Below are 19524 nucleotides of genomic sequence, written 5' to 3' on the forward strand. Positions count from 1 at the left end.
CATCAACCCTTACTAATGAGGTGAACAAAGAAGCCGTACAAGAACTGAAGGAAAAAATAAGTTTAAAGGGGAAAGAAAAATCAAAACAGATGTTGTTTCTTTTTTATTATTTTTTTTTAATAAGAAATAGATCTTCAATTCTTTGTTTAAAAAGAATTTAATTGAGTAGTGCTTAAGAAAATAGCTCTAGGCGAATAGCTTCGACAAAAAGGTTAACTAGGCGGACACGTTTGCACATCGACATGCTCGTGGAAAAATTTACTAGCTCACTAGGCTTAGGGAGTTATTTGACCTATCCCGATATAGAAGCCAATCATTACTTAGAAATGAATCGAAGTTTCAAAAAAATCATTTCTTTTATGATCAATGGTATGATTGGTATGATAAATGGTATTATGAACTAAGTTTGTTTTCATTTTAAAAATTTTTGAAGGAATTAACTGATTTCTCCTACAGAACTGTTTTCGTTGGTCTTTTTTCCTCTTTGGATGCTCAATCATACGTACGGAGACAATTACGGTGGAAATGTCAAGTAAATAATTTGGATAAGTAAGTATAATAATAAGTAATCCTTCTTTTAATATACAACTTTGAATAGTTCCAGAACCACATGCCTGCACTACTCCAACCCATAAGTGGCAAGGGGTTGGGGTCATGGATGTATTTGTTAAGGGGCAGAGTGGGCAACTGCCCCTCTTAGACCTCAGTTTCTCCCAGATCTAAGTTCCTGCTTTCCAGATTTCAGGAGACCTGCTGAAATTCAGTGTCTCCAAAAAAATGTTATCAAAATTAAGATAAGACTGCACAATGCAAGCATCCACTGAAACAGGTCAGTTTTCTTTAGTATATCGTTAGCTTTTTTATTAATATATGACTCATTCAATTTTCTCTCTCATTTTCACTTGATTTGAGAAAATTGGCTCCAACTTTGACCCCCTCCCTACATGATTTTGGCAAAATTACGCCATCTTTTTTGGTATGAGTTTAGTCATTTGCTAAGAATGTTGTTGCAAACCATGAACTGGATGACATCTATTCCCTTTTGAATCAGAATACTTGACAAAATACCTTTCCGGGATGAGCTTTAAAAATAATGTGTGCATTAAATTTACTAAAACAATGAAACTATCTGAAAATGATCATATAGAAGGGAAACTACCATGATTGGAAAAAAAGTGAAGCAATAATCTAACGGAAGACACTTTAATTTGAAGTCCAACGCTGTACTAACAGAACCATGCCTCTAATAATTTAATTTGATATATTGGTAGCTTTGATATACTTGTCCCCCCTCTATAGTTTATATCCCGATATATTTAACATCCCTTAGGGGGCTCTGACTTTTGATGACCTTTAAAAATGTTTGTGTTGTAAAAGTGAAACCTTACAACACAGAGCTGCTTAAATAAAGTACAAAAAACTGTTTTCAGTGTCACAACTATGCTCAATCCCAATTTAAGAGGTTTTAAAGATGTGTAAATATATCTCTTAAACTCAGAAAAAAAAAATCATTGATATGATTTAAAAATTTTACTCAAATAATAAAAATTAACTAAAACCATAGAAAAAGAAAGCGATAACCGGAAAGTAATGCAAAATGTTGTTTTGTCCAAATTTTAATATGCATAGACCTGTCAAGAAGGCAAAGTTCTAAGACTTAGAAACAAGAAGAAATATAACATAGAATCTCGGCAATACCTTCGCAGAGCACGTTTTTGGTCCTAGATTCATTACTGAAAGTTTCATTTTCTTAACCTAATCCTTTTCCAAGATAGCAAAAAGTAGCTAAACTAGAATTTTACCAACGGTTTTAGACCATAGTTTTTACAATGATGATATCGTTCCATTTTAAACTTCCAAGCTTTTCTACTCAAGAAGTGGCACCCAAAGTGTTGTTTTTAGTGCTATACCACACTTACGGATGGTACAATTGACAAAGAAAATCGCTTAAATATAAGCAATAGCTTTCAAATGAGCAATCAAACGTCACTTTTGAATTTTCTGATAGGCCACTAGCCCCAGCTTTTCCATTGAGCACCAAAAGTGTTGTTTTTATGCCATTTGGAACTTGCTGATGGTGGACTTTATAGGAAGGACGTTGATATGAGCAATATCTTTTATATGAGCTGTTAAAAATCTGTCTAAGATACACGTGATACTAATACGCCCAATAACCATACGCCCATACCAATACGCGTGATATCGATACGTCCGATACCGAAAAAGCGTACAGCCCTTTCCCCAGGGACTGTGGAGGGTCTTATTATCACCAAAACCATAGATAGTTGACCTTTGAACTATGTTGAAGAAATGGCTATCTCAAAATTTTTATTGGATATCTTTTGGGGGAGGGGATCTTTAGGGAGGGTGGCGGAGGGAGGGGGCTGGTTGCGCTCCAATCTCTTTGGTTACTTAAAAAGGCACAAACAAATTTCAATTCCATTCAAATGAGCCATTAGAAATCTTTCTATGATGTTCTGGTCATTCGCTAGCCCTGGTGAAAAAAGAAAGAAGAGAGACATAAGTGCTACCCATGCAAAAAAAGTGATATTCCTTAGTGTTCAAGGTGGAGGACTGTCATTTTCCCACCAAAGGTGTTCGACCATGCTGAGTCCAATGGTGCACTTTTTATTTCGATCTGACGCCATATTCAAATGGTCCCATGCCCTTTTTTGAAATCACCATAAATTTATTTTTGTAATAAACTTTGACTTTTAAGATTATCCGAAACAATTGTTACCATTCCTTGTTCAGTGTTAGATGGCAATTGTTTTTAACTATGCAGTTTTTTTTAACACATTTTTCAACTTTTGGTTTCTATGGGCTGTGGTTCGCTCTTTACTAGGTTGTAGCTACTGCTGCAACCATGATGACATACCTACATTAAGGCAAGGAATGGAGGGGTTATGACTTCTCAATGACTGCCCTGATAATTTCTGAGGGAATTCAGAATACGTAGGAGCATTATTTTCCTCCCCCTCCTTCTTCTGTGCTTTTGTTCTTAAATTTATTTGGCATATTGGTTATCATATTTATGCTTGATGAGGCTTTAAGCCATTTGAAACACAGGACCTTATATAAGTCCCTCTACAATATGCTGGTGTCAATACTGCTAGAGAGCTAAATCCCCCTCCCCAAAAAAAAAGAAAAAAATTAAGAAGCATAGAGATAGTGAAATACTAAATCGTTACCTGAAAAATCCTTCTATTCATAACAAGTTTAAAAATGCAGTCTCTGGTAAAAAGAAACAAAAGTTATTTCAAAAGCACATTTTGTTACGGCTTATTGTCTAACTTCCTGAAACAGATAACAAGTATTAAGTGGCGGTTGTGACCTCTCTTGTGCCCAGGGCAAAATCTTGATTAGCATCCCTTGGCTGTCTCCCGCAAAATTTTCAGGTAAAATTAATAAAAAAAAATATTTATTAACAAAATATAAAAATATAATTTCAGAAATTTCAAAAAGATTTTAATTGTTAGATGATTTATTTGAAGTCTTGCGCCCCTAAGACATATGCACCTGGGCAAGTGCTCCTTCTGTCTCCTCTGCTATATCCACTTTTGAGATACACAGGATACAAAGATACAAATAAAAAAGAAAATTTTCAGGCTCTAGGAGTCAATCTTCCCTTTCAATTGGCATCCCTGAAATTGTTAAATTAATTTGAGGTTTCTGCTACAATGATGCCAAGTTTATTCAGATTTTCTGGATATTCTTTGTCAAATAATGGCATACGGATAAATTAATTATTCTAACTATATTTTTCGAATACTTTCAAATTTGAAATACGGTCGCTATGTAAATGTGGGGAATATGTCACAATATAATGTTAAACAATTTGTGGTAATACTTTAACTTAATCTATATCTTTGCTTAGCGCAATTGCGCTGTCTATGATTTTTGTTTCAGCTTTATGTGGCCCCCTGATATCAATGCTATTTATTAATATAAATCGGCAAACACATAAAAAAATCAATTTAATAGGAAATCATAAATAATATATTAATAAGTAGCATATATTAAAAGTTTAGTACAGCAAATTAAATCTTACACAAATCTTACAGTTTAGTAGGCCTACGAGCAAATTAATAGCACGATACCAGGGCCTATTAGAATAGAGCTTGATTCAATTAGGAGATTGAGCATCTTTTGCTGGGTGTGGGGGTTGGGAAAATCAGAGGGGAGACATGTACTGCAGCATTAGTGGTGAATATGGCTGAAAAAACCGAGTGTATACGACATTCACCTTCGCCCATCCGAAACCTTGTGTACGCTGTACTACTGCCGTCAGCAGCAGCTCATGGCTGACAATCAAACAGTTCGTGGTAACAAACTGTAGTAAGGAGCGACCCGGCTCAATAGTAGCCGAAATTTTAAAAAATGGAATTTTGATACCAATAGTTACATCAAAAGAATTGTATAATGCTGATTTTAAATAGATAAGTTTCATCAGGATTAGTCTTACCCATCAAAAGTTACGAGCCTGAGAAAATATGCCTCATTTTAGAAAATAGGGGGAAACACCCCCTAAAAGTCAAACAATCTTAACGAAAATCACAGCATCAGATTCAGTGTATCAGAGAACCTTATTGTAGAAGTTTGAAGCTCTTATCTACAAAAATGTGGAATTTCGTATTTTTTGCCAAAAGACAGATCACGGATGCGTGTTAATTTTTTTTCCCAGGGGTGATCGTATCGACTGAGTGGTCCTAGAATGTCGCGAGAGGGCTCATTTTAACGGAAATTAAAAGTTCTAGTGGCGTGTTTGTTAAATAGTTACTTTTTTTCACTACCGCATGATTAGCACCAAATTCAGTGGCCCCTCCTCTTGTCTCCTAATAAAAAATAGTGTAGCTGCGACCCTGATAGTTACAGCTACAGGGGCCCTCCTATGATTGACCAATCTACAAATCTAAAATACGGAATGTATTCTTAGTCACTTGAACCTATTTAGGACAATAGTTCCTTAATCATTAATTTCAATTTGTTTAGATATTTAATTGGAAGAAAAGCGTTGTCATGAAAAGTTTGCTGCTATTTTCCCTTGAAACTATAGAAAATAAAGTCTCTATGTTCTATATCCTTTCCAATTAAAATTAATTTTAAAACGCAAATTTATTCTGGTGAAATTAAAGAGCTAAGTTTAAACTCAAAACCAACAGAAATTATGGCTTCGCAGTTTATGCAATATCTAAAACTGTTTTACTGAATACTGAAACCTATATACTGAAAAATGTATCTTGACATTTTCCCTGACATTTCTGGAATCAAATTCACTGTCGTTTTCCAATATTCCCTAGTTGACCTCATTAAATGTAGCCATTTGCTATTCTCGCAAAAGCCTTTAAAAACTTTTACCGATGAAAAAAAAAATAACCTACAGCTTATAAACTGTAAATATCTCTTTACATACTATATATTATGAAAAAAATTTCTGAACAGAAGTTCTGAGAAACCAAATAACATCCAACAAAAAATTTAATGAAAATGAAAATCGGTGCAATGCCTATGGAAAATGGTGTAGCAAGTTTTATTCTTCACCAAAGATGTGTTGGATATCCTATTCCCATATCCTTTAGCTTATATCCTTAAATCAAACCGTTGGCTATTCTCACAAATTGGTACTTGTGTAGTATTTAGAACACACTCAAGAAGTGAAGTTGGGTTCTTTCGTGAAAAAACTACGATGCAGGTACATCTTATGAGAAAATCCGGTTTCATAGCCACAAAGACAAAACTCAAAGACAAAAGGTTAGGTTAGAATTCTAAGTTGTAATTTTACAATTTTCCTAATAAAGTGTTATATTTCCATCATATTTTATTTCATTAGCTTTATCAAAAGTTTGGCTATATATTTGCACATTACGGGGGTGGGGGGCAGGCGGTGGGGGTGTATTGTATAAAATACCTAACTTAACCTAACCTAACCACCTCTATATATAAAATATTCAATTAAAATGTACCTGCATCGTAGTTTGTTTCACGAAAGGACCCAACTTAACTTATTGAGTGTGTTCTGAATAATACACAAGTACCAAAGTTTTAAATGTTTTTGGCAGACAAAAAAGTTCCAAGTAATCATGCTATGTACACTAAAAGACAATTTAAAAATCATAAATATCTCTTCACATTCCAGATTGAGCAATAAAGACCCTTTCATAATATTCTCCTTATGAATATAGTTGATTAATGCCTTTTAAGAGCGTTGTAGAGAGAGCTGGCAGAGACCGAGAAATTCAAACATGAATGCCACAATAGACTGTGATAAATCGCTTGTCTCCTTTTACAACACTTAAGCAAATGATGATAACAAGGCTTGCTATTGAAAAGACTTACTCTGTAGATTTGGTGTATGTATTGTCGAAGGGTGACGTTAATATCCTAATGGTCTTCTGCTCATTACGACTTCATTAACGATGAATTTAAATACAAATCTGATTTATGATAAGATGGAATTCATCTAAAGCTGCCGACGAGACTTGTTCAATTCAAAGGGCTTCGGCTCTTTCAATGACGATTCTTTTTCGTGTCTTGAATTTTTGGATGCTGCTAAACAAGGATTTGGTACTGGATATTCTTTTAAACTTTTTTATAAATATACAAATGAAAATCATCTCACAACTAATATGAATTTCTGTATTTTTCAGAGTGGGGGGTGTATTCTGAAGAGTCCCTCTTGACATGAATAGGTACACTATTTTTTAATATAAAAATATAGGCCAATTATTTATGATAAATTGCAGTGAGTATGCATATCTTTGGATAGATTATTCGCTTATAGTATTTTTTCTATAGTAAGCTATGTACTTTATTATTTTGTGTAGAGTATGTATTTTTTAATGTATAGTTTTTAGACAGTAACCTTATTTTTTCTTAACGTGAAAAGTATATACATAATAATAAATTACAGAAAGTATGTATTTTTCTGTGTAGATTATTTTTTTATAGTATTTTTTTGGTACAGTATGTATATTTTTTTATAGCAGGTATTTTATTATTTTTTCTACACTTTGTAATTTATACGTTTTAAATTATAGATTACAGACAGTAATGTTATTTTTTTTTTTTAAATATGTAAACTGTAGACGCTTTATTTTATAATAGATTACAGACAGTATGCTTTTTTTGTATAGATTAAATTTTTGTAGCAGACCGTGTTTTTTTGTAGGCTATAGTATGTATTTTCTAAAAGTGTAAGTTACGGACATGAATGTTTTTTTAACGTGAAAACTATATGAATATTATTTTATAATAGATTAAAGACAGTATGTATTTTTTGTATAGATTGTCTTTTTATAGTATGTTTTTTGTATAATATGTATTTCATCTTTTTATAGTATGTGTCTTTTAAAGTATAGATTACATACTATTTTATAATAGATTACAGACAGTAAGTATTTTCACGAGTTATTCGCACTTTTTTTCAAAGTTACCAGAAAAGTGTCCTTTTGGAGAGCAGTAAAAGTGGAGCGGAGTTGATAGAGCAGTACACTATTTTTGTATAGATTAAAATTTTACAGTTTATTTTTTAAAGATAATTTTTTTTGTTCAGGTATGCTTCTCTAAACTGATTGATTACCAGTGCTGCTACAATTCTTGTTAGATGGGTCGGGGCTGTTTTTCCTGATCGAGTATTCCAATACCTTTAATATGTAATCAGGTATCTGTATGTAATTGTATGTATTGTCTGTATGTATATTATGTATGTTTAATGTATATTATGTATATTAATGTATGTATTGTCTGTATGTATATTATATGTAAAATAAATCTATGTTGCAGACGTTATAGAATAGTTTCCCTCATTAGCCAGAACTTGTCATTGCCGCAGCAGTAGTTGTAACATAGGGAAGAGCGAACCACAGCCCGTAGAAGCCAAATAATAATAAAAAAAACGTGCTTTTAAAGAATCGTTCAAGTGACAAATACTATAAAATATTATTTATGAAAGAGCTATTCTTATGTATGTTCAACTGAAAAGCAATTTGTAACTACGAGAAAAAAACGTTTATTGATTTTGAACAAAGTTTAGAACCCACCAAAATAACCCTAAATTGATATATAAATGAAAATCATCCAATTGAAGCCCTCTCCAAAACGATTTGGATCCCCGTGACAAAAAATAGATTAAAATACTATTTTGCGCTTCTCCAAATTTTGAAAAATATTTTTTTTTTCCTTTCGTTAAGAAATTGTCCCCCCACAAGATTTTGAAAAGTACCTTTTTTGTATCTTTTTTAAGAAATTGAAAAATTCTGGCCCTTGTCCCTCTACATTTTCGTAGTTGGCACTCGCCATTAGGTAGTAACAGTTATCTTCAGAATGGTATCAATAATCATAGCAAAATAAATCATAGTTTGTCTCTATCTTTTTGTGATCTTTAGAGAAGCTAGTAGATTTTCAAGACTATTTTTGCAAAAAAATAATACAAATAAAGGATAAATAAAACTAAATGTTCTAATTTGAATTTTTTGAATCTTTTACTAGTATGTACTATCTATATTTTTTTTTCTCATTTGTTTTTTCAATTACTCGCAGTAAGAGAGTTATGCTTGAAGTATTTGTGCAAAAGCATTGGTAGCGGCACTAGTCCTTGAAATATCGTTCGATGGCTGGAAGTTTTCTGCAAGGATAAAAGTGTATTTTGCAAGTAAGATCTTTTAAACTTACTCATTTATCAAGGATATTAACTTTTAATGATCAACGTAAAATTATTTAGGACGATACCCAAAATGATCGTTAAATAACAGTGAATTGGAGCAGCTACAATATACCTATATTTTCGAATCCTAGAGGCTGGGGGAATACCTCAAGCCCCAGAGCCTCACTTTAGGCTCTGTAATTATAAAGAGTGAACATACATGATTCTGGTTTCAGAAAAGTATCAGATGTCTACCGTTCTAACAAATCTATCTCTGGAATCTTCGCTCTTAAATTAACCGTTTCCGCAGCACGGTTTTTAGGGTTTTACGCCTAGGGTTTTAGGGTTTTTTAGGATTTAGGGTTTTTAGGTTTATGAATCACAAAGTTGAGTAGAAAAATTGGTCGAATGCCGTTGGTGCATAAATAGGCTTGGGTGTTTTCAGACCTCTTTTGTCATAATTTTCCATCGAATGATGGATCCCCCCCCTCAACTGTGCGTGATCATCCATTGTTTAAATGAGGCAGGGCCATCAAATGCAAAAATAATAAATATATCGATCTTTACTACATTGGTCCTACGCCAGCATGTAAACTATGACATTCGTGATTATTATTTCTTTTGTGGAGGCTCCTTTATTATTCAATCTATTATTATTATTATTATCATTAATGCTATTATAAGATATTTTCTTTTGAAGAAATCAGACGCGGTTTCTTTTTTTTTTTTTTTTTTTTTGTCTTAAACAAACAACTAGAACAATAGGAACTTCTTTTATCTTTTTGGATGGAAGATAAGAAAGGAGACTGAGATCACAAATAAACGCCTTCCGCTCATTTTTGGGATATCTTACTCTTTTTTCGAATATATTCCACAAGTTTTGATCCCTGAGAGAACCCTCTTCCTCTCCCTCCTAGATAACATCCCCGCAAAGAAGAAATACTTTTAATTTTTTGCAATGGGTCCTCATCAGGGCCTTTTCCAGTAGAGGGGGGGGGGTTACCAGTGTGAACCACCACCAAAATTTCGTTAGATCCTCAAAAAGTAACAAAAAGACTTGCAAACAGAGTTTGTTATATTTTGGGGAGTTTTCTCTTGTTCCCTCCCACGAGGAGTCCCCATAACCTCCGTAAAAAATTATGAATACAGCCCTGATTTTCATATTTGTAGTACTTATTTTATCGAGAATATTGCATCCTAGGTCCCCTTTAATTTTCTTTTCTTGTATCAAACATAAACCTAAGCCTAAGACCCCACATAGGCGGAAATCCAACCCTTAAATTTGGTTAAATGATGTTATTCTACTCCAGTTAACGATTATTCCAGTTAACATGTCATCCTGACCAAGAAACTGTTTAACATCTTTAAATTGCGGGTGTGAATTCATTACTCTCCGAGTTCCCTTAGAAAATTTTCCCACCGTTTAGGCCGCTTCATTTCAATGATGCTTAGAGCAATAGTGTCGACGTACAAATGTTGACATTGAGAAGAAGATATGGAAAATTTGAGATCTCATATCCGGATTGGCTGATGTATTAACAATGAATTTATTCCATTGTTCGGAGCTCCACTTAGAATAATATCTTGAGGAAAGAGATGAGATTGAATCATAGGATACTTCCTTTTTGAAACGTTATAGGGTATTCTTCTTAGGTGGTTTCAACAAATTAATTCTAAGACCTTATGATGAAAAAATATTGATCTTTGTTGTGGGGAAGCATAAAACCGAACGAATTCAATGAGTACGAACAAGAAACTTTTATGCTTCCGGGTATAAACCTAGGATTAGGGCTGTTGAAAAGAAGATATGCTAAGAAGACAGTTATTACTTCAAAATATACAAAATAATTGTAATTAACACATTTTGTGTGCGATTTCACAATATTTTACCCCAATGCCCCTAATGAGCAAATATATAGCCTAATTAAATATTTCCTATGAGTTTTTCCGTTTCTTGATTTCTTCAGCGTTGATTAAATTTAAATTAATAGCATGGGAAATATATAATTTTAGGTATATATCTACATATTAGGGGGGAGTGAGGATAAATTATAGTGAAATTGCAGCCAAAATGTGTTAACGATAATTTTTCTGCATATTATAAAGAAAGAATTGTTTTCTTAACATGTTTCCTTCTTAACAACCCCAATTCTAGGTTTATAACTTCTTCCTGGGGGAGGGGGGTTAAAGCCAATATGATCAAATTTGATTAATTCTTAATATCCTATAAGGTAAAAAGTGATTTGATAAATGCAAGAAATCTTTTAACTATTTGTAGGGGCTCGTCCCAAATCGCACTCAAGGAGACTTTGGACTTTTTAGCCTTCCTCTCATCAACAGATATCAGTTTTTTTCTTACTTTTTGCAATTGAATATATATTTGTCGTTTTATATTTTTAGGATTCTTTTTCAAAATTGTACTCATCCTTCATACCAAATAAACTCCAGTGTATTTGCTTATCTTTGACCCCCCCCCCCATGCAATAACACTTTTAAGTTGGGTCTGTACCTCAGCAGCCCTCTGGTACCACACTGAATTGGTGTTCATCTTAGTAACATGGGGTCCATGGGTCGATCCATGTTACTGCTAGGCTGGACGACGGGCATGCCACTTGTCCCCGTAAAAAGAAACAAGAGCTAAGAGCTCATATGGCACTTGTGACGAGGTCGGAAGAGCCGAGAGCTCATATGGTACGAGGTCGGAAGAGCCAAGAGCTCATTTGGACGAGGTCGGAAGAGCCAAGAGCTCATTTGGCACTTGTGAGAAGGTCAGAACCTAAAGTTAAACTTTATAGCACAAGATCCTTCTAAATATCAAATTTCATTAAGATCTGGTCACCCTTTCGTAAGTTACAAATACCTCAATTTTCAAAATTACCTCCCCCCTCCCAATTCCACCAAAGAGAGCAGATCCGGTCCAGTTATGTCAGTCACGTATCTTAGACAGGTTTCTATTCTTCCCATCCAGTTTCATCCTGATCTCACCGCTTTAAGTATTTTCTAAGATTTCCGGTCCCCCCAACTGTCCCCCCCCCAATTACGTTTGATCCGGTTGAGATTTAAAATAAGATATCAGAGTTACGAGGTCCTTCTAAATATGAAGTTTCATGAAGATCCGATCACTCCTTCGTAAGTTAAAAATACGTTATTTTTCTTATTTTTCAGAATTACCCCCCCCCCCCCCGCAATTGAGCGGATCCGTTCCAATTATGTAAATTACGTATGCAAGACTTTTGCTTATTTTTCCAACCAAGTTTCATCCCAATCCTTCCAATCTAAGGGTTTCCCATCATTTTAGGTCTCCCCACCCCAAACTTCCCCCAATGTCACCAGATCCGGTCAGGATTTAAAATAAGAGCTTTGAGCCACGATATCCTTCTAAAAATCAAATTTCATGGAGATCCAATCACCCATTCGTAAGTTAAAAATACCTCATTTTTTCTAATTTTTCAGAATTAACCCCCCCCCCCCCCAACTACCCAAAAGAGAGCGGATCCGTTCCGTTTATGTCAATCATCTATCTAGGACTTGTGTTTATTTTTCCCACCATGTTTCATCCCGATCCCTCCACTCTAAGTGTTTTCCAAGTTTTAGGTTTCCCCCTCCCAACTCCCCGCCCCCATCACCAGATCCGGTCGGGATTTAAAATAAGAGCTCTAAGACACGATATCCTTCTAAACATCAAATTTCATTGAGATCCGATCACCCGTTCGTAAGTTGAAAATACCTCATTTTTCTAATTTTTAAGACTTACTCCCCCCCTCCCAACTACCCCAAAGAGAGCAAATAAGTTCCGATTATGTCAATCATGTATCTGGGACTTGCGCTTATTTTTCCCATCAAGTTTCATCCCGATCCCTCTACTCTAAGTGTTTTCCAAGATTTTAGGTTTCCCCCCTCCAACTCCCCCCAATGTCATCAGACCCAGTCGGGATTTAAAATAAGAGCTCTGAGACACAATATCATTCCAAACATCAAATTTCATTAAGATCCAATCACCCGCTCATAAGTTAAAAATACTTCATTTTTTCTATTTTTCCGAATTAACCGGCCCCTTCTCCCCCCCCCAGATGGTCAAATCGGGAAAACGACTATTTCTAATTTAATCTGGTCCGGTCCCTGATACGCTTGCCAAATTTCATCGTCCTAGCTTACCTGGAAGTGCCTAAAGTAGCAAAACCGGGACTTTAGGTTTTCCCCCTCCAACTCCCCCCAATGTCATCAGATCCGGTCGGGATTAAAAATAAGAGCTCTAAGACACAATATCATTCCAAACATCAAATTTCATTAAGATCCAAATACCCGCTGATAAGTTAAAAATACTTCATTTTTTCTATTTTTTGCGAATTAACCGGGCCCCCACTCCCCCCCAGATGGTCAAATCGGGAAAACGACTATTTCTAATTTAATCTGGTCCGGTCCCTGATACGCTTGCCAAATTTCATCGTCCTAGCTTACCTGGAAGTGCCTAAAGTAGCAAAACCGGGACCGACAGACAGACCGACAGACAGACCGACAGACAGACCGACAGACAGACCGACAGACCGACAGAATTGGCGACTGCTATATGTCACTTGGTTAATACCAAGTGCCATAAAAACAGGAACTGGATTGTCAGTTTGGCACCATAGAGGATCTTTATCCTATCCCTCGGGGAGGGGGTTCCTATGTCAATGAGGATAATGTGATTACTTGTGCACCGGGTAGTCTAAAAGAAGGAACAAAAAGAGATGGAAATATAGCGTCATGTATATAATCATATTTGTGCTTTTACAATGAAATGAATAGAGACTTATTTTTCAATAGTAATTTTTTCTGCTCCTCGTGACAATTTAGTCCCTTAATACGTTATCAAATAGTTCGTGGCGACGAACTCTAAGTAAAGAGTGACTCGGACCACTAGAAATCAAAACTCTAAAGAAAGTAATTTTGATAACAATGAACATATCAGGAGAACTGGATTTATACACTGATTCAAAATATATAAAATTCGTTAATTTTAATGTTACCAATCATATGTTACGAGCCTCAGAAAACCCAACCGATTTGTAAAAAAGGAGATCAAATCCCCCAAAAATTAAGCGATTTTAATGAAAATCAAACCATCAGATTCAGCATAACAGAGAACCTGACTATGTGAGTTCTAAGCTCGTATCTACGCAACTGAGGAATTTTTTATTTATTTTTATTTTTGCCAGTAAAAAGTATAACGGATGGGTGTTTTTTCTCAAGGGTTTTCTTATCAAACCAGTGGTCCTGAATGATAAGGAGAGGGCTCATTCAAACATATATTATAAGTTCTAGTCTCTATTTTAAGTGAAATAACTATTGGAGGGCATCTAGCACCCCTCCCAGGTCCTTTTCCCCCCTCAAAGATATCCAACCCAAATTTAATGATAGTCACTTGTTCTACATAGTTACAATATCCAATAAGTACGTTCACCACAACCCCTGAGGAAAGGGCTGTAAGTTATGAAACTTACCAACTGTTTACATGTAGTATTTGTTATTGAGAAATATACGGAAGCTTTTGAGGGGAATTTTCTTTGGTGGGGGGATTTTCTGGGGGTAAGTTTCAACAGAGGGGGAAGAGGATCCTCCGACCTGATTTGAAAAACGATCGGAAATTAAATTTAAAAAAAAAGCTTTTTCAACAGTATGTAGTAACATTAAAACTTAAAACAAGCAGGAGTTTTTCCGAATATGAGAGGGGCTGCCTCATCAATCCCTCGCTCTTTACGCTAAAGTTTGACTTTTTTGTCTTAGTTCCTGAAGAAAGATTGTTGAAACACGAGGGCAGTTGGTCTGGAAGAAGAAGCTTTTTTAAAGCACTAAATAACTTTAACGTGATGATCGGGATATTGGTAAGAGGGTAACCCCCCTCACATAAAGAATAATTTCTGTTAGTTTACGCTTTAATGGTGCTCCTTGATTCCAGTTGATTTTTTTTTAATTTAATTTCGTTTAGGAGTCATTTCAATTAAAACCAATACTATGGGCACGTTAATGTAGTGATTTTTCGATAGTACGCAATATGCTTAGAAATTTGTGACTGAGTTTAACCTGGTTCACATAAAAAAAAGAGTTTAAATGCTCTGTAAGAATTGTATTTGCAGTTTAACACGTGAAAAAAATGATAGCTAGTATGGAATTCAGTGTCTTAGATTTGTTCTCTTAGCTGTTATTAAATATTATTCTGTGCATTCGACTTGGAATTGACTTACTAAGGACTGTTTTTAGACTAAGTCTGTAATTTGAGTGTTGTAGGGTTATACTTTTTCTCGTATTGGAGACATAATCTACGCCTACCATAAAACATACTATATGTCTATCTACGTATTCGCCTCCCCAATAGGTGAGAGGACTAAACAGTAGATTCTATAAAAAAAAGAAACAAAAAATAAACTCAAAGAGCTCTTCTTAAAAACTATGAAAATTATGACGTAAAGTATTTATTTTCAACATGCATAAACATGCATAAACTTTAGCTTTGAACCTAAAAAACGAGGTTGTGTGGTAGGATGGCAGCTTCTATTACATTTGGGAGAGTCCAGTTCAAATACTTGATGACAGTAAATAAGTAAAGAGTGAGCCTTGTCTATGGAAACCATAACTTTGAAAAACAAAGTTTAGATTACCCTATTTCTGCTTATTCTACATACGCGAAAACCGATAATTTTAAATTAACTCATTAGAAACATAAACGCACAAAAATTTGCGCCATTTTAGAAAAAGGAGTTACGCCTCCCCCCTCCAAAAAATACAAGGAAGGTGCTGATTTCTAGCATTTTACCTTTATAACTAGGGCTGTATCCAGGACCTTTTTTCGGGGAAGGGTTATTCTTTTTGGAGGAGGAAGGTGGGTACAACAACATTAAGAGAGGCATCAAAAGTTTGTCTATGTACATTTTGTTACGTTTTTTTCGAGTTTCAGAGGCGCCGCTAAACATCTAAACATACGAGCAGTCCATAAAAAATGAGGCACTATGAATCATAGATTCTTTTATAAGGAGGAGTAGGGCACCCAAGGCCTCAAAAAGTGTTTTTACACCCCTTTTAAACTGTCCATGAGAGGTATTTCAGATGAATCGGATGAACATTCACTTTATTTGAACCTGAACGATGACCTCCCTTCGTTTGACAGCATGTAAATGGATGAATATAGGATGAAGCTTACAGTATGGGCGCTGGGTGAATCAAAGCTCTCCTTTTAGTGTGGAAACGACAAATTTAGTTAGGAAACTTATATTTATGTTGAAAACCGAACTCAACCTATGGGTCATATTTCTCGGAATATTGTTCTCCTACAGGTGAGGTTTAGTGTAAAGAGGCGAGTTTTAAGTTAGTGTAGAAGGGGAGTGGACCGCAGCATCCCTAACATTCGTCATAACCCTGGATATGATAATAAAAACGAATGGAAAAAAATTGAACGGATATCGGATAAAAAAAATTCCAAATGAAGAGTAAAGAACAACACTATAACTAAAAACAAATAAAATTTTCTTGTGTGAAAAACACCCAGTCCCTTCACCTCCTCCCCCTGTCTGTAAGTCCTTGGTGAATTAGTGCCTGTATTAGAAGCCTTATAGATAGCAATATGCATAGTTCTTGGTTTATAATTTCACAATTTATTGCTAACCATAGATGCGAATAAATAAGCCCTTTAATTCTTATGCGCTAGTATAAAAATAAAAAAGAATTACTATTTCACTGGTGTTTGAGCGTTCATTCCTGAAGTGATGAAAAAACTCAGGCTATAGCCTAAAAGAGGAGGGTTGAAGGCCCCTCATTGATTTAAAATGACAAGACTATTTTTGATAATTTTTAAATCATTATATAATGAATATTTATTAATTCATAATTTATTGTCATCAAGAGTCTATGTAAGTGATTATTAAAAACTGTAAGGCACTCTATTGGAAGGTTTCCAGTTTATTGATATGGCTGCTGACTCTTCGTTGATTTTACCTTCACGCTAGTCTGTTTATAGAAAAAGGGTAAATGTATGGGGTAAGATGTATCCACGATTTTTGCTTGGGGAAGGAATATTTTAGAGGGGGGTTAAAAATTTGTTTCAAAAGCATAAAAATGTGTGTCTTTGCATTGCTATCACGTTTATACGAGTACGATGAACATTTCAGGAGGGGGTAGTGTTCAAAGTAGGGTCTGACCGATATATATTTTGTGATCCGATACCAGTACCGATATATCAGGGGAGTACCGATACGGTATAAATATAATTTGCCGATAAATTCCTTTCCAGAAAAAAACTTACTAAAGTTTAACCCCCCCCCCCATTCCCTGCCCATATTCATAATGACATGTTTCTTTCTGGTATATTACATACCAAAGAACAACCTCAATAATTCACTGTGGATTCGTAAGATTAGGTCATTTACAAGAATTGTTTGATTTTCTTTTCAGAGTAGACAAACAAAATGGCGGATATTTGCGGAAGTGAAAAATAAGACAGAAATTTAATCAAAGAAGCTGGTTTAGTCACAATATTGAATAAAAAAACAAGTGTTTTTAACTGAAAGTAAAGAGTGAGATTAAAACTTAAAACGAACAGAAATATTCCGTATATGAAAGGGGTAGTCCCCTTCCTTAGTTTACGCATGCTGTGATCTTCTATTTTAAAATAACAATATAAATAAAACAAAATAAAAAATTAGCCTACTTATGCAAAAAAGGCACAGGTAACCACTTGTTACAGAATAACTTACACCATTCCAAAAGTAAAAGGAGTAGATAAAGAGAAAACTTAAAAAGGGAGAATTCTAATAAGAAAAAAAATTGTCAAGCACTGACCTAGTACAACAACAGACAATCCTCGCCCCCACCCCCATCCCCCAGTGCAACGTCTAAAATTTGCCCCCTTACATATGCACTGATGTGTGGAACGTAGTCTTTTAGTCGTAATTAAATAAAAAAAACAAGTTTTTTGGACTGAAAGTAAGAATCGATATCAAAACTTAAAACGAACAGAAATTACTCCGTTTATGAAAGGGGATGTTCCCTCCGCAACGTCTCGCTCTTTACGCTAAAGTTTGACTCTTTCTCCCAATCTTACTTTATAAAACAGTAAATAACTTTAGCGTAAAGACCGGACGTTGAGGAGGAAACAGCCCCTTTCATACAAGGAGTAATTTGTGTTCGTTTTAAGTTTTAATGTCGCTCCTTACTTTCAGTTAAAAAACTTGTTTTTTTTATTTAATTTCTTAACATTTTTGAATTAATGCATGTTTGATTTTGGCTCTCCGCAAATTAATAATTAAAACGAAATTTGCGTCTTAATTTTCTTTTTTGCTAAATGGCTTTCTCTTAGTTTTGATCAGACGATTTTGAGCAAAAGGGAGGGAAGGAGGCATAGCTACCCTCTAATTTTTGGTTACTTAAAAAGGAAACTATAATTTTTAATTTTTAACGAACATTTTATTAGTAAAAAATATTCGTAACTTACAAATTAACTTACGTAACGAACTTCTATATTCGCATATTTTTATTATATGTATGAGGGGGTTTGCCCCCTCGTTAATGCCTCCCTCTTTACATTAAAGCTTTAATTTTGTCCCAATTCTTTAAGATTGACCCCTGAATTACAAAGGCTGTAGAATAAATACTTGAAATTACTAAAAATACTTTAGCGTAAAGAGCAAGGTATTTAGGAAGAGATGAACCCCCATATGCGTAATAATCTCTGTTCGTTTTAAGTTTTAATGCTTGTCCTTACTTTCAGTGGAAAAAACTTTTTCATATTTATTTTTTCATTGTTTTTTTTTAAATAGTGCTAGAAAATCCTGCGCCCCCATCATGGAATTTCTCTTTTCCCATGACAAATTCTTCCAAGGGAAGATCCTCCTATGTAGCCCCCTCCCCTCAGCCTCCCCTCTCCCCAACCAAAAAATCTCCCTTAAAAGGTCTGTACACTTCCAAATAACCATTACTGTATGCAAACGCTGGTCAAAGTTTGTAACTTGCAGCCCCTCCTCCGGGGACTTTGGGGGAGTAAGTCAGCCCCAAAGACATAGTTATTATGTTTCTCGACTATACTGAATAAAATGAATATCTCAGAATTTTGATCCGGTGATTTTGGGAAAATAATTAGCTTGGGAGGGGCCTAGGTGTCCTCCAATTTTTTCATCACTTGAAAAGGGCTCTATAACTTTTCATTTTTGTTAGAATGAGCCCTCTCACGATATTCTAGGACCACCGTGTCGATACGATCACCCCTGGGGAAAAAAACAAAACAAAAGCCCTTGGGAAAAAAAACACACATCCGTGAAGTTTCTTCTAGCAAAAAATACATAATTCCACATTTCTCTGATAGGAGCTTGAAACTTCCACAGTAGGGTTCTCAGATACACTGAATGCGATGGTGTGATTCTCGTTAAGATCCTATAGCATTTAGGGGGTGTTTCCCCCTATTTTCCAAAACAAAGCACATTTTCTCAGGCTTGTAACTTTTGATGAGTAAGATTAAATTTAATAAAACTTATATATTTCAAATCAGCATAAAAATCTGATTCTTTTGATGTATCTATTTGTATCAAAATTTCGTTTTTTAGAGATTCGTTTACTAATGAGCGGGTCGCTTCTTACTACAGTTCGTTACCACGAACTGTTTGATTTTGACATAACACTAAAAATATTTCCGATCGCTAAAATAATATGGTCCAGTACAGAAATCTTTTTGCAGGAAATGGTGTCCATAAAGGAGCAAATTTAAGCACAAACATATAAGAATAATGATAGTTTCTTTAAGGAGGCTTTACCAAAAAAAAAGGAAATTAATTTAAACAATGACAATTTAGCAACCAGCCCGGAAAAAAATAGCAACTACGGAAGCTGTCACCTAGGATATATCAAGGATATTTCAACTA

This window comes from Artemia franciscana, chromosome 5, assembly GCF_032884065.1.
Source record: "Artemia franciscana chromosome 5, ASM3288406v1, whole genome shotgun sequence".
NCBI classification, from domain to species: domain Eukaryota; kingdom Metazoa; phylum Arthropoda; class Branchiopoda; order Anostraca; family Artemiidae; genus Artemia; species Artemia franciscana.